Here is a 24482-nt window from a genome sequence, read left to right as displayed (position 1 = left end):
CTTGTGGATTTGTTACTAGTAAGCTTGTCCCTCGTCTTTAGTGTTTGAGAACAAGAACTGTTCCGACTAGCAGTTAATTTGTACACAAAACTGTGTCCCTGTGTTCTCCCTACTAATTGTTACTGTTAATATTTAGACCATTCCACAAATAACAGTCACTCAACATGTCTGAATACCAGTTTTCAAAAGGCACATGTGTGACAGCAGCATTCAAATCATGGATTCCTTTGAATTCACTTTCAGAAATAACCTTCAGGACCTGTCATTACCCTAAGAACAAACCTCTTGGATTTCGATTGCTAGGTTATCCTTTCCAGATTGGATAAGTGAGATGAATCAGCTTCTGATTGGCATGTAAACCACTAATTCAGTCCAGGTCTTCTGTTGTTAATGTGAATCCAAATACCTGTGAAGTAAAAACTCATAACCTGTAACCTAACCCAAACACTGAAATTGGTTATTTAAAAGATTCTTTGAGATCATCCTTCATACTGCTAATATCCCGTACATAATTGCGTTCAGATATGATACCATTTTTGATTATTATTTTTTTTTTTAATTTTATCACAGACTAGAGCGATTGAGCCTCTCGTTGTTTTCCAAGCTCACCTGACCAGGTGGTTTTCTTGTATTTGGTCTTTCATTCCACGAGTTGGGTCCCAGCTCACATGTCTCCCATCATGCAGCAAACTCAGCGAGCGCTGCCATGTCTGAATCATCCAAGCATGAACGCAAATACCTGAACAGCACAACATGAGTGCGCTTTCGAAAGGATGATCTCAGAGAGAAATTATTAATGGCTTCAATCATGATAAAGTACAAATTGAAAAAAAAAAATATTCAATAAAATATATCAGCTTAGAACATAGCTTGACCTACAAACATCTATATTATTCACTTTTATTATTAGTTTACTTCTGTGGATGTGTTTTATTAAGCAGGGAGAAAATCTGTAGTAACTTGCTATTTTTATTATTATTTTACTTCTGTGGACATGGTTTAGTGCATGGTACGGCTTGGTTTGCGTTTTCACTGCAGCATAGAAACCATCTAAAACTTGACACAAACAAACACACAACAATATAGCAGAACTCCCTATACATTCTCCAAAATGTGATGTAAACAAACAACAATGTAGCATGTCGAAGGAATGGTGTTTTTTTTGAAAACTCATTTTGATGTTTTTAACTTCAATACGTATCAAAATACAAAAATGGCAGCCAAACAAAATAGATTGCGCTTGTTTGAAACTGTTGTGTTCGTTCAAAAAAAATTTGCATTCGATCCTCGCTGGCTGTACTGATTTAAAGGCATACTCCACCCCAAAATTAACATTTTGTTATTATTCACTTACCCCCATGTCATTCCAAACCCGTAAAAGCTTAGTTCGTCTTCAGAACACAATTTAAGATATTTTGGATGAAAACTGGTACGCAGGCAGTGTACGCTCTTCTGTGTCAGCCGCGACACAAGGATGCACTGTTTTCTTTCAAATCAAAGCATGAATAAACGTAGAAAATGTATCCTTGTTGCACGGCTGACACAGAAGAAATGGTGATACGCTGATGTGGAGTGACACAGAGGAGACGAATTGCTAAATAATGTCATTATTTTTGTTTTCTTCTCATACAAAAAGTATTCTCGTTGCTTCATAACGGCAGTCTATGGGACAGTCACAAACCTCCCGGTTTTCATCCAAAATATCTTAAATTGTGTTCTGAAGATGAACAAAGCTTTTACAGGTTTAGAACTCTTTTACAGGTTTAGATTCTCTCCAGCCAATCCGTGATCAGCAGGGTTTACACGTCACATTTTGGTAACCACCTGACCAAAGCAGAAAACTGGTCTTATAGCATCTGCTTGTCAGGAAAAGAATTAACAGCAGTACAAACTGATGGCGATATCTATGGACCTTTAAGGTAATCAGCAAACCTAGCTAGTTTTTATTATTGGCATTTTACTCCATTTTAATATCAGAATGTTAAACTTTAAGATAATCTGCACATATGATCATTTTTGGTAGCTCATTTGAAGGCATCTTGAGTAAAACAGCTCCATATTTAAACAGGGCTAATATTGCTAACTAAAAAAAAAAAAAAAACCTGACAAAAATAATTCAATATAAATATTATTAATGAAAATCATGCCTTGGCAACTTACTGAAATAAGTTGAAGTACTAAAATAATTAAAACTGAAATTAAAATAAAGCTCAATATACAAATAATAATAATAATAATAAAAAAAGACAAAACCACAACAAAATTAAAGCATAAACTAAAATAAAATAAAAAAGTTAAAGAACTAAAATTGAAATTAACCTAAATATAAAACTCCCAAAACTAATGGAAATGACAAAAGCACAGCATCCTTTTTTTAATACTAAAATGACAAACTAAAACTGAAATAAAAATAAAACTAAATATATATTTTTAAAGAGCCCAAAAACTAATGAGAATGGCAAAAGCGCTCAACAAAATTACTCAAATTAATATATATATATATATATATATATATATATATATATATATATAATATATATATAGATATATATATATATATATATATATATATATAAGGAAATTGTATGAATTTGGTGAATATGATGAAACAATGCATCTGTAAAACTGCTGAATGCCTTGTGCCGTTTTGTGCAGACTTATTCATTTAGCAAGTTCACAATCTACTTCTGCTTCTCAAAGGAGTTGGATATTTTATCATAAGTTTGAAGTTTTTATACATATTATTTTCATTATTTTTTTATTCCTACATTTTTCATTTATTGTGGACAGTCTTAGATGATAATGACACACATAATCGTATTATGAATGTTAAATGTGCAGCTTTGTAATACAACAGAATAAATGTCATTTTATGATTCCTTTAGATGTGATCCTGGTGGGTGCAGTGTTCTTCCATCGGTGCTTCCTGCAGCTGTTCCAAGAGCAGCTGGGTGAAGTACACACTCTGGTGGACCAAACGCAGAACTGTAACGACATCGCCATTAACTTTTGGTGTTGCACGTCAACTTTCACAGGTGTCCGGATTCAAGCTGCCGTCCATTCGTGAAGCCCGTAAACATGCTTAATCTGGAGAAGGAAGCCAGCAGCGGGTATGTGGACATATGGCACAGAGCGTAGCACATGCTGCAGCGCTCTTACTGCCTCAACAAGCAGACACACATCTACGGGAACATGCCGCTCTGCTACTCCAATATCATGATCTCACAGTTTGGCTTCCCAAGTGATGCTAATCACAAGAGCAGGATATGATGTAACAACATATAAAAAAAAAACAACAACATCAACAATTATAAAATATTGGATCATCTTTGTCCCGTAGCTAATATTACACAATGATTACAAAATTTGTCTAAAAAAGTTTTTATTTAATGAAAAATCTACTATTATTTTTAAGTTTATTCTCCTTCTGGGGGCTGAAATGGAGGAATTTGGGTCAATGCTGCTAATTAACATTTTGCTGAATGTATTTTTGTGCTGGCACCTTGGCTGGTTTAGGATTGTCATGGATAAATAAATATGACAATAAAACCGCCAGTAGATGGCAGCAAATCCCTTTTTTAATAAATTATTTATTGAATCATTCAAATCAAACAATTAATTCAAAACGGCTGATTCAATTAGAAATGTAAACAAGTGAATGGCTCAAATTATTTGTTCAAAAACTGATTATTTCAAGGAAAGAAACACAGCGTTGCTCTACACTGTTGTATAAAATTAACATATTTATGTGCTGATATTCAGAAAAGCACATTGCTTGTGCAATGAATAAAAAACTCTTACATGGGTTTTTTTCTTTCATTGCTTGAATTATAAGGGCATTCTAACTGCATTCTAATGGGCTTAATCATGCAGTGAATGCTTCTGGACTCTGGAGATGTGTTTTTGTTTGTTTTTTGCAAAGTCGGTGACTCGTCAGGTCTCCTGTGGTCTCTTAGTCCTTCACATTCACACATACAGCACAATGACATTATGTCAGGGGAATGTCTTTAAATGCTAATCAAGGGAAAAAAAATTATACCTTCTGTTGTCTTTTTAAAGAACTTAAAAAGTTGCGCTTGAACCATTTTGCATGAAAAATGAAGGAAACTTGCTACAGCTTGTTACAGTATCGAGTTCTGATTGGCCAATCGCCGTTATTTAGTTTGTGAATTATCATAAGTAATGGTTTTTGTCTGTTTTTTTTCCAACAGGGGGATGTCATCCCCCCCGCATGCCCCCTCAAAATATATACAGGGCTCGAATTGAGGGGACATGTGGGGGGGATGACATCCCCCTGTTGGAAAAAAAAAAAAAAAACAAAAAACAAAACACATCCCGATAAATGAAACCACCCCTCACCCCCCAACCATCCCCTTTAGATAAATAATCTGTATCATGAAAAATTTCTTGTGCAAATTAAATGTTAAAATTCTCTACTTATGATAATTCACAAACTAAATAACGGTGATTGGCCAATCAGAACTCGATACTGTAACAAGCTGTAGCAAGTTTCCTTCATCAGGGCCATGTAGTTTTGGATTTTGTTTTCCCTTAATAATAAACACCTTCATTTAAAAAACTGCATGTTGTGTTTACTTGTGTTATCTTTGACTAATATTTAAATTTGTTTGATGAAACATTAAAGTGTGAAAAAATGCAAAAAAAAAAAAAAAAAAAAAAAAAAAAACAGGAAGGGGGGCCAACACTTTTTCACACCACTGTATATATATATATATATATATATATATATAGATAGTATATATATATATATATTATATTATATATTATTATTTTATTATATTTTATTTTTTAAATAATATATTGCCCTGATATTATTTGTCTTGTAAAGCTCACATACAGCTGCATCTAAAAAAATTGTAATGTCGTGGAAAAGTTCATTTATTTCAGTAATTCAACTCAAATTGTGAAACTCGTGTATTAAATAAATTCAGTGCACACAGACTGAAGTAGTTTAAATCTTTGGTTCTTTTAATTGTGATGATTTTGGCTCACATTTAACAAAAACCCACCAATTCACTCTCAGTCTCAACAGATTAGAATATGGTGACATGTCAATCAGGTAATCAACTCAAAACACCTGCAAAGGTTTCCTGATCCTTCAAAATGGTCTCTCAGTTTGGTTCACTAGGCTACACAATCATGGGGAAGACTGATGATCTGACAGTTGTCCAGAAGACAATCATTAGCCACGTTTTCACTGCTGGAACTTTACCCAGGAACTAGGGACTTTGGGCTGGTACTCGGTGTGTTTCCACCGCAGGAACCAAGATCTAAATAAAGTTCTGGGTAAAAAAAAAATGCCCCTCGGAAAGTCCCTGCTCACGAGGTAGTACTTTTTAAAAGTTCCGGAACTTTTGGGGGCGGGACTTGGTCGTTAAACATGCTGATTGGTTGAGTTCAGCCAGCATTGTGATTTCAACCAACATTTATTCTGATAATTTTCAAAATATTACTGTTATCGTGTCATGAAATGTAGTTTTAAAAGTATTTCAGGCGAGAATGTAATTGTTTAAAACTCAAATCTGTGGTTTATTTATAAGAACAGCGCCTATTTAAAAATGTGTATCGCTAATTTCTAAGACGATCAGCTCTACACGATCAGCGGGAGCTCAGTGCTCAAGTATCCTCCTAGAGCAGTCTCAACTCGGCTAGACCTTCTGACATTTGCCGCTGGAAATTGTCTCTAACTAGTGGTTAAACTCTATAAAACTATAATATATCGTTTTGGGTACAATCTAACAGGTAATCTTTGGTCTGTATTCAATTTATCTATATGTTAAAATGAAAATAAAAAAAATGACAATTTATATAATATTTTTGTTTCCATTTTAAATGGCTGTATATATAACATTTCCCTGAACTAAGTACATTTCTGCGGCTATTTTTATGTTTAAATGAATCTCGAAAAGGAAAGGAGGCAGTGGTATTTGCAGGACGCCATCCGATAATCTTCGTTTGTTATTGTAAATATACAGTCAGGAACAATTGCAGTAGCCAAGGCGAGCTGACTGATGTTTATTAAGTACGATGCTGTTTGCAGAATTACCGGACTTGCGTTGTTTCGATTTGCTTATTTTGTATTGAGAGCGGGAGATCACACTCCCGAGTCGAATGCGCAAAGTCTGACCTACCGAGGATGCAAGTCCGAAATTTGCTTATTTTGTATTGAGAAACACGCACAGACCTACGTCACCATACTATTTGCCTAATCTTCACGGTACTTTAGACTGCGGTGGAAACACAGAAAGCAACAGGTCTGGGGGGAAAATAGTACCTGGGGAAAAAGTTCCTGGTACAATTGTTCCGGGTAATTTCGGTGGAAACGCAGGAATTGACACCCTTCAAAGAAAGTTGAGTGGAAGGATCTAAAGCATGTGGAACAGAAAGTTGATGGGAAGGAAAAAGTGTGGGAAGAAAGATGTACAACCAACCGGCGCCTTACCGAGGATTTTGTCAAGCAAAATTGATTCAAGAATTTGAGTGAACTTCACAAGGAAAGGACTGAGGCTGGGGTCAAGCCATCAAGAGCCACCACACACAGACGTGTCAAGGCATTTGGCTACAGTTGTCGTATTCCTCTTGTTAAGCCACTCCTGAACCACAGACAACATCAGAGGCGTCTTATCTGGGCTAAGGAGAAGAACTGGACTGTTGCCCACTGGTCCAAAGTCCTCTTTTCAGATGAGAGCAAGTTTTGTATTTCATTTGGAAACCAAAGTCCTAGAGTCTGGAGGAAGGGTGGAGAAAATCATAGCCCAAGTTGCTTGAAGTCCAGTGTTTAGTTTGCACAGTCTGTGATGATTTGGGGTGCAATGTCATCTGCTGGTGTTGGTCCATTGTGTTTTCTGAAAACCAAAGTCACTGTACTTGTTTTACAAGAAATTTTGGAGCACTTCATGCTTCCTTCTGCTGACCAGCTTTTGAAGTGAGTTCATTGCACATTTGCTGAACAGCAAAAGCACCAAAAGGGTTTACCATGGGGTTGGTGTGTGTCAAGCCAGCAAACTCACCAGACCTAACACCATAGAGAAACGAGACCAAAAAAATAGATGCGACGCTGAGACCAAAAAATGCACGTGAGCTGAAGCTGAAGGCCACTGTCACACATGGGCTTCCATACCACCACAGCAGTGCCACAAACTGATCACCTCCATGCCACGCCGAATTGAGGCAGTAATTAAAGCAAAAAGAGCCCCTACAAAGTATTGAGTAAATGAACATACTTTCCAGAAGGCCAACAATTCACTAAATGTTTTTTTTTTTTTTTTTTAATTTTTTTTTTATTGGTCTTATGAAGTATTATAATTTGCTGAGATTGTTGAATTATTGTGAATTGGTGGGTTTTTGTTAAATGTGAGCCAAAATCATCACAATTAAAAGGACCAAAAACTTAAACTATTTCAGTCTGTGTTCACTGAATTTATTTAATACATGAGTTTCACAATTTGTGTTGAATTACTGAAATAAATGAACTTTTCCACGACATTCTAATTTACTGAGATGCACCTGTATGTCCAGTAGATGGAGTATGCAATTTAGTGCCTTCACCAATACAGTACAATATTAGTGCATTTACCAACATAGTATAATGAAGATGAAGGTAATTTATTATTATTATTATTATAATTATTTTTAGTTAATTTAATTATTAAGCTCTATTATTTTGAATCATCATCGTAATAATTATTATTATTAAAAGGGAAAATTATAGAAATAATTTACTTTTAATAAAATTATAAAATATAATTCACAATACTACAGCATCATAATTAACAGTTAAACTATGATTTAAAAAATCTGCAAAACTTCAGCAGACCATCTACATTATATTTGCTTTATTTTTTAAAATTTGTTTTTTATATTTACTTATGAAGCATTATGAATAAAATAGCATGATAGTATACTTTTGTGGTAACCAGTCATTTAAATGTTTTTTTGTTCTTTTTAACACACTGGTTTTACTTCAGGATCCAGATTTTCATTGGATTTACAAAGCAGCGACCCAACACAGTACCACAACTGTTTATTGAAAGTACTCAAAATGAAAAATTTAAATGAATCACTTTACACTACACAGGATCTGCAATATAAAATCATTTATTTAGCAGTAGCTACATGGAGAAATAATTAAAGTACATAAACAATAAACACCAGTAGATGTGTCATTTACACATTTTGACTATTACAAAATGAACCAAAATATAACATGCCAAGATACATTTCCTGAGAACAAAGCTGTATCCTGTTATTCGAACATCTTATCCTATTGAACATCTTATCTTGTATTGAGAAGGGACCACTTTTAGTAAAACCATTTATACTTCTTTTAAAAGCCTGTAAGAATCCAACAAGCACAAAGTTCACATAATTGAACTGTTTGATAAAATCACTTTCACTTTTGATTTGATGCGTTCAGAAGCAGAACACAAACAATGTGTGTTATTCTTGTATCCCCTGGAGGAACATGGTCTATGTGCTATAAAGGAAATGATTTGTTGTTGGAACGTGCCTAGTAACATAAATATCTAAAAATATGTTTAGACAATCCAAACTGGATCCAACCCACAGTTTACAGTATGTTCTTATTCCTTTTTCCCTTTAATAAAGTTTTGATAAAGTTCCACTCTAAAACTACATTGTTGGTGGGAAATCTTGCCCTACAATGAGAAATTTGTGATGTTTTAATGGAAGCTTGACAAACCAAAACCTAAAATGTGTGCAAATGTGCCTTTCTGAGATGGTCTGTGATCAGGGCTTTTAGTTTAGACTTGTTTTTAAAGTCATTTTCACCCCTTTTTGATAAGGATGCAGGAAAAGCAACAAAAGCAATTTTGCTTTGAAGCACTCATAACATTAATATCAGAATTTATACAACATTTTGTGAGCACTTCCATGCACAATTGCTTTTGTTGCTCTTCCTGCATCCTTATCAAAGAAGGGTAAAAAATAAATAAATAAATGACTTCCAAAACAAGACTAATAAAACCATGACCATCTCAGGAAGGCACACAAGAGATTTCTTCAGACATCTCAGAATGTCAGATACTTAATTCTAGTTCTACGGCCATTATAGACAAAATAACAAGGACAAACATCTATTCTATTCATGTAGTCAGTCCAATTTCAGCATGTTGGGTTTGTCAATGCTTATAATATTTCAATCAATTGTTGAAAAAAAAAAAATTAATCAAGACCTTCTAAAATGGCATTTGTTGTTTTTGGAGCACGAGATGCTCTCTGTATTAAACTGCAGGCAATACATTTCAACACCTATAGTACAGTGCTGGATCAGGAATGGAACTTCCTGAAGAAATTGTGTGCTTGATAGACTGATAACAGAAACAGGAAGAGAATGGACCATGCCTGAAACAATTAGCAGGTTAAGTAAACCCAAAACTATTGTTGCAGTGTTTTTAGAGGAAAAGGAAAAAGGAAAAGTCTGCATGCATCAGAATTTGAAATGAGTTTCCTTTTAACCGTGCCAAAATTTCATCTGAATTTAAAAGAAATGGTATGAATTTGATGAATATGATAAAACAATACATCTGTAAAACTGCATGCATGTTCTCTGTTTTAGGCTATTTTCTGAATGACGTGTGGTTTTGTGCAGACTTATTCATTTAGAAAGTTCACAGTCTACTTCTGCTTCTCAAAGGAGTTGGTTATTTTATCATAAATTTGAAGTTTATGTATAAATAAGTATAAATGTATACTACTGAAAATTTTTGAATAAATAAAAAATTTTCAGTGTTGAGAGAATTTTCTGGCTGCATTTATTTGTTAAAAAATACAGTAAAAACAGTAATATTGTGAAATTTTATTTAAAATGAAAATAACTGTTTTAATATATTTTAAAATGTCATTTGAAAAATAAAAGCTGAATCATTACGGCAGTCTTCAGTGTCACATGATCCTTCAGAAATCATTCTTATATGGTGATTTGTTGCACAGTTTTTATATATTATTATGGGTGCTCATTTATTAATTCTTAATTTTTTTTTGTTGTTATTGTTAATGTTGAAAACAGTTTTTGCTGCTTAATATTTTTTGTTAAATGTCTTTACAACATTTCAAAAGAAAAAAATATTTCCAAACTTTGGAAAATGTTAATAATAATAATAATAATAATAATAATAATAATAATAATAATAATAAATGTTTCTTGAGCACCAATTCATTATTGCTCACTATTACCAAAACATCATTGCTGTTTTTATAGTTTTTTTAATCAAATCGATGAAGAAACTTAGAAACTTTTAACCATTTTTTAGGTGCAACTGCATATACACTGTATTATGAGATGCTCTATCAAGTATTAATTTTATAAGAAAAAAACACTGTTAGCTACAAAATTACTAAATACAGAAAACACAGCTTTGTATTCACCTGTCTGTAGGCTTTTTATAGATAATGTCCAGGTGAATGTTCCTTTCAGCAGAAAAGCGCTTAATTTTGTTAATGTGCTCTTTATCTGTTTAGATGAGTGTACTGAGGTTGCTCCTGGCTTGCTTTCTGCAGTGTCGGATCAGCAGTCCAGCAGCGGTCAACAGCGACACTGACCCCACGGCCGGCAGTATGGCGACAGGCAGGTCTGGATTTCTCGAGAAGCTATGTTGTGCTGGATTAAAGGATCATTAGTCAAGAAACATCACTGCAACTGGAATATTCCATACTCACTGAATAAGCTATGATTAGTGCTTATGTTGTAGTTATTTGTATTAATTTAAATTCATGTATAATTTTATTTTTTATTTTTTCCCTGCAACTGTTTTCCTGGAAGTGACTATTTTGTTCGCTTCAACACACTGAATGGAAATGCTGCTTTATCAAAGTATTTTTTATTTTTTTTCCCCAATATTCATAAATTAAATTCAACACTTTTGGAAACCAGGTTAGTGGTATGATGAACTAGGATATTCTAGAACGCAAGGTTAGCTTAGCATCACACAGGAAAATCAAAGTTGGCACACCACAGCTTTTAACTTAGCGCTATAAACCTATACCCTGAACTGTGTTGTTTAACCCATAACTCGCTTACTTAAGGTAATACGGGTACAAAAAAAAAAAAAAAAATTGTTAAACTTTGGGTACTAGTAACACCTTACTAGTAACACACAAAACACCAAGTTCAAGGAGTATAGCAAGCTGTTTTAATGTAAAATGTTCCCAGTAACAATTCCATTTGAGAGCAATACTCTTACTACTAACAATTATAATTAGAGAGCTCTACAATTGAGATCACGTGACCCTTCAGCAGCAATGCATGCATAGTCCTTCGCTCTGCTCACTTTGTCAGAAATTGTATATATCCTGTCAGTATATTTTGAACCACTCTTTACCTAGCTCACTATGAGTACCCCAGCAGTCAAGGATGTTCGGAAAAGAGAGATGGAACAATCGCCAATAAAGAAAAAATTAAAAGATTCCGCCATCTCCAGAGAGGATCTGGACCCTGCTATAGCTAACGGTATCAAGCTAGCGCTCAAGGAGCAACAAAGTACATTCGATTCGGTTGTGGCTTCGACTGTAAGAGAAGCAATAGACTCTGTACTGACTCCAGCACTCCGTTATCTACATTTGGATATACAAATGACCAATGATTCTGTAAAAGAGCTAAAAGCAGAAGTTGAAAAGCTAGCCAAACGCAGCAAAGCAGACACGGGAACGGGTCAATTCCATTCAAGAAGCTGCTTGGAGGATAGGAGGACTGTCACAAACTCGGCAGGCATATCCGGTGAAATATACGCAGGACAATATCACGCTACTATTTTTTCCCGACTTTAGTCCAGCCACAACTACCAAGGGAAAGAGCTCTAATCCAGTCTTGAAGAAGATGACAGCACTTGGTCTCCAGCCCTTCCTTACATATCCGGCGGTAATTAAACCACGGCACAAAGGTGAGCAGATGTTCGACTCTCCTCAAAAGGTGGAGGATTTTGTTACTTCACTGTCACAGAAGACATATTCTGCAGCGCTACAAAGCAGTGGGAAGGCAACGGCTACTGTCTCCATCCTTTCAGCTCAACAAGATGAGGTCTGTGGTGATACTAACTGGCCTTCCTGTTGGGGAAGTCATGGCCTAGTGGTTAGAGAGCTTGACTCCTAACCCTAAGGTTGTGGGTTCGAGTCTCGGGCCGGCAATACCACGACTGAGGTGCCCTTGAGCAAGGCACCGAACCCCCAACTGCTCCTCGGGCACTGCAGCATAAATGGCTGCCCACTGCTCCGGGTGTGTGTTCACGGTGTGTGTTCACTGCTTGTGTGTGTGCACTCACATGGGTTAAATGCAGAGCACAAATTCTGAGTATGGGTCACCATTCTTGGCTGTATGTCACGTTACTGCACTTTTTTTTCACTTTCACTGAAGAGGACAATAACAAGTTGGCCATGGACACTTGCTAATTTCTTTGTCCCGTCCTGTACGCTCGTCTGCTGACTGGTAAATAATAATGATTTATTTTATTTCTTTTTATTTATTATAACTATTTTTTTGGGCTAATGGAGATCAGGTTCGATCTCTCTGGGGACATGTCTTGCATTGAAGTGGACTGGTCATGCATAAATATGTTTATTTTATTTATGCAGACCTACACTCTCGGTAATGTGCGGTCTGCTTTGGCTTTTGTACATAGTTGTTTGTCGTTCCTTCTTGTTTTTTTTTCTATGCCCTTCAACAGACATCAATACTTTTATTTATCTTACTTTTCTTTTAAAATGATTATGCATCGAGGTGGATTGGTATCTAGGATACATAAAAACGTTTATATGTCACTGGTAATATGGTCTTGCTTTTGTTTCTCTTCAGGTAGACATAATCTTGACATTGCGAGTACACAATGCAGGTTCTGAATATCTTATCATCGAATGTGAATGGCCTAAATTCTCTTATTAAGCGTACCCGTATATTAGAATATTTGCACCGTAAATCGATTTCCTGTCCTGATACAAGAAACCCATTTAAAACAATGCGATGTGGCACGTTTTCAAAACAAGTATTACAAACTGGCAGCCTTGTCTTGTGCTCATAATAAAACTAAGGGGCTGCTTATCTTAGTCGATAGGAGGTTACAATTAACTATTGAACATACCAGGAATGATGATGAGGGTAGATTTGTTTTTATACACTGTAAAATACATAATGACAGGTTAGCATTGGTCTCTGTTTACTGCCTGAATGAGGCAGTGCATTTTTCACAAATATTTCAAATATATAACTTGAGCAGATTGATTGTCCTTTAGTGTTGGGTGGTGATTTTAATGCTGTCTTAAATCTTGCACTGGATAAATCTCACCCTGATACTATAGCTAACCCATCCTCTAAGTTATTGAATAAATTTATTGCGGAACTTAATGTAATCAATCTTTGGAGAATCCAGAATACTACATCTAAGGACTTTTTTTAATAGACATAAGAATTTCTAATCTAGGATAGATTACATATTTCTCAGCCCATCTCTGATTTCATCTAACTCTTCCATCTCTATATTACCATTTTTATTGTTTGATCACTCTGCAGTGTTATGTTCACCTTTCCAACATTAAGAACAAGGGCCCTAGATGGCGTCTTAATACATCATTACTAAACAATCAGACATTCATTAATTTGCTAAAAGATCATATGAAGTAGTTTCTCGAAATTAATATTTCTTGTGATGTAGACCCTCAAATATTGTAGGAAACAACGAAGTGTGCAATACGAGGATTCTGTATATCTTTTTCTTCTGCTCTTGCCAAAGCGAAAACCCGCCAATTTACACAATTAGAAAATAAGATCCAATCATTACAAAACTTACAAAAACAAAATTTTTCTGATCAACAAGCTACACAATTGTCCTCCTTGAAAGAGGAATATGACTTACATTCACAATCAAAGGCAGAGTTTATTTTACATAGGACGAGGCAAAAATATTGACGCACTATAAATCCTTTAGAAGGGTAAGTCACCAGGCCTAGATGGCCGTCCTCCTGAATTATATTTAGAAATATGGGATGTGGTAGGGATTCTCATGCTTGATTCATTTAATTTTACAATTGAGCATGGTACATTTCATAGAAACCAAAAAAACATCTTTGATATCATTGCTTCTTAAAACTACAGACCAGTATCACTCATCCCATGCGATCTAAACGTTTATGCTCAAACTCTTACCTTTCGCTTGGAGAAAGTAATTCATCGCTTAATCAAAGAGGACCAAATCAGTTTTATTAAGGGACGTCACGCATTCGATAATATGCATTGACTGTTTCATGTATTCGATTTTGCAGACTCTCTTTCGAGACCTTGTGCGTTTTTTTCACTTGACGCAGAAAAAGCCTTTGACAGGCTAGAGTGGAACTATATGTGGGCAGTTCTGCAATGCTTTGGTTTCGGTGAACATTACATTTCTATGATTAAGACACTTTCCCACTCACCTGAGGCATCAGTCTTAACTGGTAATATTATCAACCCATCCATTCTCTTCACAGCGTGGAACGAGGCAGGGATGTCCGCTTTCCCCTTTATTGTTTTGTTTATCCCTTGAACCACTAGCACATGCTATTAGGAAATCTGACGTTTCACCGATTAAGATTCATGACCATAATCATATTATTCTGTTGTACACTGATGACATTATTTTATTTAGATAATTTTGATATGTCAATAACCGGTATAATTAAGGAATCTGATCACTTTAGTAGTCTATCAGGGTACAAGATAAACTGGACCAAATCTACCAATTAACAATGTTAAAGGTAACTCCCCTATCCCCTCATTCATTCCTATTAAATATTCTTTCATTTATTTGGGTATTACCATATATAGAGACATTCATAAAATTGGCAGAAACAATTTTAATAACATTTTAGTCAAGTTCGGAAGTGATACTCAAAGATGGAACAATTTTAAAGTCTCTCTCCAATTCAAAAGTCCCCTCCAACAAAATGAATTTGTTACCTCAGCTTAATTTTCTTTTTTCTATGCTGCCACTTTTCCCCCCTCCAGGTTACTTTAAGGAGATAAATTCCATACTTTCCCAGTTTATCTGGAATGATAAACTACCCAGAATTAAACTTATCACATTGCAGCATCCTATACTTTCAGGGGGATTGGCTGTACCAAATTTTGAATTATATTTGTCATTTCAATTTAAGGCTCTTCATATTTGGGTTGGTCCTCAATCTAAAGCTTCATGGAGAGTAATTGAAGCTGACAAGGTTAAACCACATAGGCTCCAAGATATTTTATTTGCTGGCACAGGAAATAAAAATTATAAATATAAATTTGGCCTGGTTGTGGCAAATTCTATTAGGATCTGGAAAAGGGTGGAATGTCTGATGGGAGGACCTTTCAAATTTTGTAACACACCCTTATAATTTTTTATGTGGAAATCGCCCATTTGTCCAGCCCTCTTTGTCTTTTTTCAGTTATGCTCTGCTGTCAAGGCCTATGGAGTGAATATCTTATCATGGCCTTCCATACCCGGGAAATGAACTGGGGTCCACGGTCCGATACGATGTCCTCAGGGAGGCCAAACTGGCGAAACACCCAATTGAAGAGGAGGTCTGCTGTCTCCAAGGCTGTAGGTAAACCCTGTAGGGGGATGAGATGGCAGAATTTAGAGAATCTATCGACTATTACCAGGATACAGGTATTACCGTCAGAGGGGGGCAGATCTGTAATGAAATCCACTCCTGAGTGTGACCAGGGACAGTTAGGAATGGGTAGTGGATGCACTTTGCCGGCTGGATGATGACAGGGACTCTGGGAAGTGGCGAACTCGGTATACCCCCTGACGAACCTTCTAACATCTCCTGCCATGTTGGGCCACCAGAAGCTGTCTTTTAGCAGTGAGAGAGTTGCGTCAGCCCCAGGGTGGCCAGTGCCTAAGGAGGTATGAGTGGTCAGAATGAGTGGAGTGCGTTGGGTCTGTGGAACATACTGACGTCCGGGAGGGCAGCCCGGCAGAGCAGCAGGAGGGACTTCCACAACGACTGGCAGTGAGTTCCACTGAATAGGGCTAGAAATGAGTTGAGTAGGGATTATATATTCAGGCTCATCCATACCTTCTTCGGAAGCATGGAGTCAGGACAAGGCATCGGCCATGACGTTACGAGGACCGGGTCTATAGGAGACTGTGAAATTGAACCTTGTAAAGATTGCCCATCTAGCTTGGCGGGGATTTAGGCACTTTGCTTCTCTAAGGTTTTGTAGGTTTTTATGATCTGCAAGTACGGTGAACAGATGAGCCATGCCTTCTAACCAATGTTGCCACTCCTCTAATGTTAACTTGATGGCCAGTAGTTCTCTGTTCCCAATGTCGTAGTTCCTCTCTGCCGGGCTGAGCTTTCGTGAAAAGGCACATTGATGGAGTCGAGGAGGAGAGCCCTGCCTTTGGGAGAGAACCGCTCCCACTCTGGTGGTAGAGGCATCCATTTCCACTATGAAGGGGAGATCTGGGTCTGGGTGGACTAGGAGGGGAGCGGTTGTGAAGGCCTGCTTCAGGGTGGCAAACGCTTCAGTGGCGTCTGGAGTCCAGGACAGAGACTTGGGCTTATTACGTAGGAGGTTGGTGATGGGACTAGTGATGGTACTGTAGTTCTTTATAAAATGGCGATAGAAGTTTGCAAAACCTAGGAACCGTTGGAGTTCTTTGATTGTGGATGGTTGTGGCCAGGAGGTGATTGCTTCCATCTTCCCCTTGTCCATGTGGATTCCTGTCTCTCCGATTACATACCCCAGGAAGTGCACTGAAGATTGGTGGAAGGAGTATTTTTCAGCTTTTAGGAAGAGTTGGAATTGTCTGAGTCTGGATAGGATGGTCCTTACGTGCACACAATGTTCTTCACGGCTCTGGGAGTCAATATACACAATGACAAAGCAGTTGAGATACTCCCAGAGCACTGCATGCATGAAGTCCTGGAAGATGGAAGGGGCGTTAACTAGGCCATACGGCATGACCCGGTATTCATAGGGGTCACGAATGCAGCCTTCCATTCATCTCCCTTGCGTATGCGGATGAGATTATATGCACCGCGTAAATCTAGTTTGGAGAATATGGTGGCTCCTCTGAGTTGTTCAAGTGCCGCTGGGACGAGGGGAAGAGGATACCGGACCTTGACAGTAATCTGGTTGAGTGCAAAATAATCTATACAGGGTCGCAAGCCTCCGTCCTTTGTCGCCACGAAGAAAAAACTAGATGCGGCAGGGGAGTTGGATGGGACGATGTAGCCTTGTCTAAGAGCTTCCTCCACATACTCCTCCATGGCCTTCTGTTCTGGTAATGAGAGGGGATAGATCTTTCCACAAGGCACTGGCTCACCTGGAATCAGATCAATCGCACAGTCCCAGGGGCGGTGAGGAGGGAGTTGTGAAGCTTTGTGAGGGCAGAAGACATCATGGAATTCCTTGTAGCATGAGGGAATGTTGACTGAATGCTTCTCAGGAGGGCTTTCAGTGGAGGTGGTGTTCAGGGGTAAGTCTTGATGAGGTGACTTCAATGGAGCTGGACGATTGGGAAAACATGAAGGGAAACACTGGTCACCCCACTGTAAGATCTCACCAGATGCCCATGATAATATATGGTTGTGCTGCACCAGCCAGGGACGACCCAGAATGATATCTGCTGTGGAGTCTGAGGAAGAGGCGATTGATGGATTCCATGTGCAGCAGGCCGAGCGTCAGCTGGACTGGACCCACACATGAATGGACATGCCTTTGACTTAACGGTTTGCCTGTGATAGAGATTACTTGGTAGGTGGTTTCATTGTTGGAGGTCGGTAGGTGGAGCTGGCGGCAGAGGTTGCCCGAGATGAAGTTCCCGGCTGACCCAGCGTCGAGGAGGGTGGTAACTAGAAGAGTGATGTGGGCAGCAGTGGTGAGTGGATTCATTTTAATGGGTGTTGGTCATAGAAAACTCACCACTGGACAAGGAGGACGAAGGGGACAGGCCATAATGTGATGCCCACTAACGCCGCAATAGAGGCATAAACCTTGGGTCATTCTTCGACGTTCATTGGGTGTCAGATGGTTGGTATCTGTTTGCATGGGTTCTGGGTGTCAGCTCAGTGGTAGCGTGGTGTAAGGCTTGCTGGTGAACACTCCTGGAGGCAAGATTGTAGACAGTTAGAACATCTGGTGGCTTTTTGGATAAAACTCTCTAGACCTTGCAAATCATCGAAGGATGCCAGCTGGAGGCGGAGTCTGGGTTCTGGACCTTGGCAGAACGCAGTGATCAGCGATGCCTCATTCCATCCACTGGGGTGGGTCCGGTTTGCTCATCCTCTATATTGGTCCGATCTTCTGTAACAAACGGACTCAGGGACAGAAGGTTATATTTCAACAGGTTTATTATAAAAGCAGGTTTGTATGTGAAAATGGTGAGAAGCAGGTGAGAGAGTCCGGAGGAACTGTTAAGCAGGGATTGGATGACTTGGTTGGATAAGGGCTTACTCTGTAAAGCAGGTGGGGTGACCAGAATGGAGGATCCATTGCACACACCTCGGGGTAACACTGGAGAGGAGATCTTGTAAGAGGATTCACTGGAGGCACACTGGAGAAACACAGGAGTCTAGGAAAATCGGGTTTGACAAAGAGGTAGGTAGCAAGGCTGGTATGAGAGTCAATACAAGTAGCTAGATACTGGAGGATTCCATGTAGTAGCTACAAGATCAGACAATGAAGTGACTGAGGTGTGTGCTTATATGTGGTGGTGAGCTGATGAGGTAATCGTGATCAGGTTCTGCTGATTAGTACTCAGGAAAGAGGGAGCGTTGTGATTGGCTGGGTGGTGAGCCTGACCGACTTGTGACAATCTGTAACACTGTATCATTAGGTACTTTTCTCCACATGTTTTTGGAATGTCCAATTGTTGTCAATCTATGGATACATGTGAATTCTGTTTGATCCTTTTTACTACAAATTGATTACGTCTAATCCATGTTTATGTCTTCTCAATGACGATTCTAACTCCTGTATAAGTTCATTAAAGAAGAGAATGTTGTTTGCTGATTTTACAGCTGCAAAGAAGACAATAATACAAAACTGGTTTACTCCACACATGTGCAAAAACATTTTGGATCCACAGTCTCCTTAAAATACATTTACATTTACATTTAGTCATTTAGCAGATGCTTTCATCCAAAGCGACTTACAAATGAGGACAATGGAAGCAATCAAAATCAACAAAAGATCAACGATATAGATGTGCTGTAATAAGTCTCAGTTAGCTTAATGCAGTACACGTAGCAAGGGCTTTTAAATAATATAATAAATAAAAAGATAACAGATAGAATAGAAAAAGAATAGAGCAAGCTAGTGTTAGAGGTCTTTTTTGCTTTTGTTAATTGTATTATAAATGAAAAGAAAACATAGAATACAAAAAGATTAGAAAGCTAGTTTCATTTAAAAGTCCGTAAAAGTGACTTTGTGCTTCTTTGGGATGGCACAATCAAGTGACGTCCACTTGCAGAACGCAAGGTTCTAGAGGGCACATAAGTCTGAAGTAATGCATTTAGGTAAAGGGGTGCAGAGCCAGTGGTGGTTTCGTAGGCAAATATCAATTCCTTGAATTTTATGTGAGCAGCTATTGGTATCCAGTGCAAATTGATAAACAGAGGTGTGACGTGCATTCTTTTCAGCTCATTAAAAATTAATCTGCTGCCGCGTTCTTGATAGAACTGGCTGGAAGACCTGCCAAGAGAGCATTGCAATAGTCCAGCCTGGACAGAACAAGAGCTTGAACAAGGAGTTGTGCAGCATGTTCCGAAAGAAAGGGCCTGATCTTCTTGATGTTGAATAAAGCAAATCTGCAGGATTGAACAGTTTTAGTAATGTGGTCTGAGAAAGTCAGCTGATCATCAATCATAACTCCAAGGTTTCTTGCTGTTTTTGAAGGAGTTATGGTTGACATGCCTAACTGGATGGTGAAATTGTGATGAAACGATGGGTTTGCTGGAACCACAAGCAGTTCTGTCTTGGCAAGGTTGAGTTGAAGGTGATGGTCCTTCATCCAGCAAGAAATGTCTGTTAGACAAGCTGAGATGCGAGCAGCTACCGTCGGATCATCAGGATGGAATGAGAGGTAGAGTTGAGTGTCATCAGCATAGCAGCGGTATGAAAAGCCATGTTTCTGAATGACAGAACCTAACAATATCATGTAGACAGAGAAGAGAAGTGGTCCAAGAAGGGCTTCAACAACTGAGAGCAAGGCAGTCTCAATTGAATGTCCACTTCTGAAGCCAGATTGGTGTCTGTCAAGGAGGTTGTTCTGTGTGAGAAAGGCAGAGACTTGGTTGAACACAGCTCGTTCAAGTGTTTTTGCAATGAAAGGAAGAAGGGAACTGGTCTGTAGTTCTCTAAAAGAGACGGGTTGAGGGTGGGTTTCTTAAGTAGTGGAGTTATACAAGCATGTCTAAATGTTGAGGGAAAAACACCAGTATGGAGGGATATGTTATTGATGTGAGTAAGTGCAGGTACAACTGCAGGAGAAATGGTTTGAAGGAGATGAGATGGAATAGGATCAAGCGGACAAGTAGTAGGATGATTAGAAAGGATGAGTTTGGAGACTTCTGCCTCAGAGAGTGAAGAGAAGGATGTGAATGAGTGTATGTTTGCCGGTAAGATGTGCTTGACGGATTGCGGTGTGGATAATTGTGCACTGATGTTTTTAATTTTATTAATGAAAAACGTGGCAAAGTCGACAGCTCTTAGAGTTGATACAGGAGGGGGAGTGACAAAATAGTGACTTGTGAAGGTACAGCAGCACGGATGAACAGGGCTAAGTCTAGTACCATCGATGCATGGTGGTGTTTTTCTTCCAGGATTTTGGACTATATAGAGGAATGAACACAAAATTATTATTTTTTTTCCCCAGATTGTAAAATTATTGATTTGTCTGTTGCTCCTCCTTCCCTGTTTGGTTTGTTTGAATGGATGTTGCTTTGTTACAAATAAAATGCAAATAAAAAAGTTGATCACAAAAAAAGAGAGCTCTACAATTAATTTTTACTAGTCATATGCCTCTACTGACTTCCATTCATTTTTAATTATTGAGCTCTACAATTGCATTTTTACTAGTAAGAATTCCAATTAGACAGCTTTCTAATCCAATTCTTACTAGTAAAAAAAAATGCAATTACAGAGCAATCTAATTCAGTTTTTACCAAAAAACAACATTAAAGATATTTTTAATTGCAGAGTTCTGTAACTGAATAAGAGAGCTCTCTAATTGGAATTTTTAGTAACAACTGAATTAAAGAACACTAATTAGATTTCTTACAAGAAACAACTGAATTAGAGACCGCTCTAATTCAATTATTACTAGTAAGACATTAGACATTTCTAAGACTAAAGATAATTGTAAAGCTCTACAATAGCGAGTTTCCGCTATTGCTTTGTTGATTTGATGCTTTGTCAACTGTTATTAATTATATCTCCAGCATTTGAATATGCACATGCAACTAGTGCAACCAGTGGTCATTTTGTTATCATTAGACCACAGGAGCTCATCAGATTTGAAAACAGCTAAAGAAATGAAAGTTGCTCCTCATGATTAACTTGTTAAACAACACCCAAATAAATTAATAGAATAAATAAATAGAAGATGGAAAAACTTAAACTAAACAAAAAATAAATAAAATAAATACATTTAAATGTTGCCTTGGCAACTAACTGAAATAAGTTAGGCACTAAAGTAAGTTGTATTAAGTTGAAGCACTAAAATTACTAATTGCAAATAAATAAAAATAAACAGGGGTTTAAACATTATTGCCAGGTCTGTGAAACAAAAGCAGCCTAATTGCTATTCAAAATGTGGCCAAAACTAGCCCAATCATTTTTTTTTGTTTATTTGTTTTCCTGCAGTTTTCCTCTCTGTTGGGGGTCCATTCCAGGGAGTGTGGGGAGATCACTTTAACCTGCAGACTAAACAACAACCCGCAGCAACAGTGTAAAAGCAGTAAAACCGTGGACTTGGCAACACTGAAAACCGAGCTAAACATTTAGCTCAATACCAGTTTTCTGTTTCAGACGTTTAGAATAAATATCTGCTAGCAGGGAGAATTAATTTGATTACTGCTTATTTTATTTAAAAACTTTATGCTGATTGTGCATGTTGTTTGCCGTTAGCTGTAATTAGAATTTACAAAAATACTTTTTGATACCTGTCAATTCACGCTTAATTGGCAAACTGCCGCAATACTTTAAATTTCCATTTGCGTGCTATAGGCTTTGCTGTGATAATTAGAAAGGTGTCAACAGCTGTATTCACTCAAGTGGGTTAAGCTGTGTATTTAAGTGGAGTCGGTGCACTGGCACAGAAGCATCAGCCTTCGTGTGAAGACCGAGGTGGTATATACCAAAAATAGTACACAATTATAGTGTTCTACCTCCTAATAGTTTTATCTCCTTTCCTCTCTCCACCACTTTCATGTGCTTCCATTATATTCCTTTGGTCTCTCAACTGAAACACTCTTAACACGCAGGAGACGGCGCAATCATGTTAACCTGTGTGGTATCCACACTGCCTCCATCGCACCCCTTTCTTTTTCTATGGGCCTCTAGAATTGTCAGTCAGCTGTCAACAAAGCTGCCTTTATTCCAGCCTTTACTACTCAGTTAGCTCTATTCTCTTAGGATTGACTGAGACCTGGATTAAACCCGAAGACACAGCAACCCCTGCTGCTCTTTCCAACAACTTCTCTTTCATCCACAATCCTCGTCAGGTTGGGAGAGGTGGGGGTATTGGTCTCTTCATTTCCAAAAGATGGAAATACCTCACATGCTCTTAACTTTAAGTGAGTGACATGAGTGATGTGACATACAGCCAAGTTATGTGACCCATACTCAGAATTCGTGCTCTGCATTTAACCCATCCAAAGTGCACACACACAGAAGTGAACACACACACACACACACACACACCGTGAACACACACCCGGAGCAGTGGGCAGCCATTTATGCTGCGGTGCCCGGGGAGCAGTTGGGGGTTTGGTGCCTTGCTCAAGGACACCTAAGTCATGGTATTGTCGGCCCGAGACTCAAACCCAAAAACTTAGGGTTAGGAGTTAAACTCTCTAACCACTAGGTCACGAGATTCCCCAATTTGTCCTTTGAATTTCATGCCGTTACAGTCCCACCCTGTAAAAATCCACATCGTAGTTATTTATCACCCTTCAGGTCAGCTGGGCAACTTTCTAGAAGAACTGGATATGCTGCCATCCTCATTCCCTGAGGATGTCAGGCTTCTAGTACTTTTTGGTGACATGACCATACACCTTGAGAAGCCAGATGTTGCTGTCTTCCACTCTCTCATAGCCTCTTGCTACCTTCAGGGGCTCAACACCACAGGTACCCATAAATCAAGTAACCAGCTCAACCTCATCTTTACACGCATGTATCACAGATAACATCTTGGTCAAACCCTTGCATGTCTCAGATGATTTCTTTATTACATTTAATTTACATCTACCACCTTCTGCCCCACCAACCCCTCTGCCAGTTTCGTTTAGACAAAACCTAAAGTCTCTTTCTCCTTCTCAACTTTCTCTGTGGTATCATCCTCTTTTCCCACCCCCACACACTTCTTAAAATTAGATGTGAATTGTGCTACAGATATGCTGCTTTCTACCCTAGCTTGTTGCCTAGACAATATCCGTCCTATTTCCTCCAGACTAGCACATCCATCTCCCTCCAACCACTGGTTGACCGATGTCCATTGTGAGCATCGGACTAAACTCAGTGCAGCGGAGAGAAAATGAATCAAATCAAAAAATTCAGCTGATCTCAGCAAATATCAGTTAATGCTATCTTTATTTTCCACCAAAGTTCACACTGCCAATCAATGTTCTATTTTTTTTTTCTTGCTGAGCCAAACTGTTCTCTATTGGGTGGACATTTCGCCTACTTGAGCAAAAATATTTTTGTACCAGACCTGTACAGCGCACACACAATTAAGCCAACATAGTCATATTTAATTAAAAACAAATGCTAATAAAAATGAGTAAAATGAAAATGAAACTGAGAATAAAGCTAATTCATAAAAACTATGATCGTCTATAAATAATACTAATATAAAACAAGTGCAAACTGACTTCCCATGCAATGAAATTTCCTCCAGAATGTTATAAACTCACCTTTGACTGTAATGTTCATTTTGCTTGTCTCGATGCCAAAGTCATTTTTTGCTTCACAGATGTAAATCCCTGCATCTGTTATCTGGATTGAAGAGATGTTTAAAAGCACAGCTGATTCATTTGGACCTCCTGTCGCAGCGCTCTGGGACTGTCTGTACAGTTTCAGTTCTGCTGGCCCACCGTCTGAAGAACAAAATATGCTTATGTTCTCTCCTTCTTTCAGCTCTCCTCTATGGCTTAACTGGATTTTGGGGATGTTTGGAGGACCTGCATTTAAACGAAGGTTAAAGATCATGGCCAGGTTTAAAATGGTTAGACAAGACAGCTAATTTCATCCTGAGTTTATTTAC

This window comes from Cyprinus carpio, chromosome A2, assembly GCF_018340385.1.
Source record: "Cyprinus carpio isolate SPL01 chromosome A2, ASM1834038v1, whole genome shotgun sequence".
Lineage (NCBI taxonomy): Eukaryota > Metazoa > Chordata > Actinopteri > Cypriniformes > Cyprinidae > Cyprinus > Cyprinus carpio.
Note: the sequence above shows the minus strand (reverse complement) of the source record.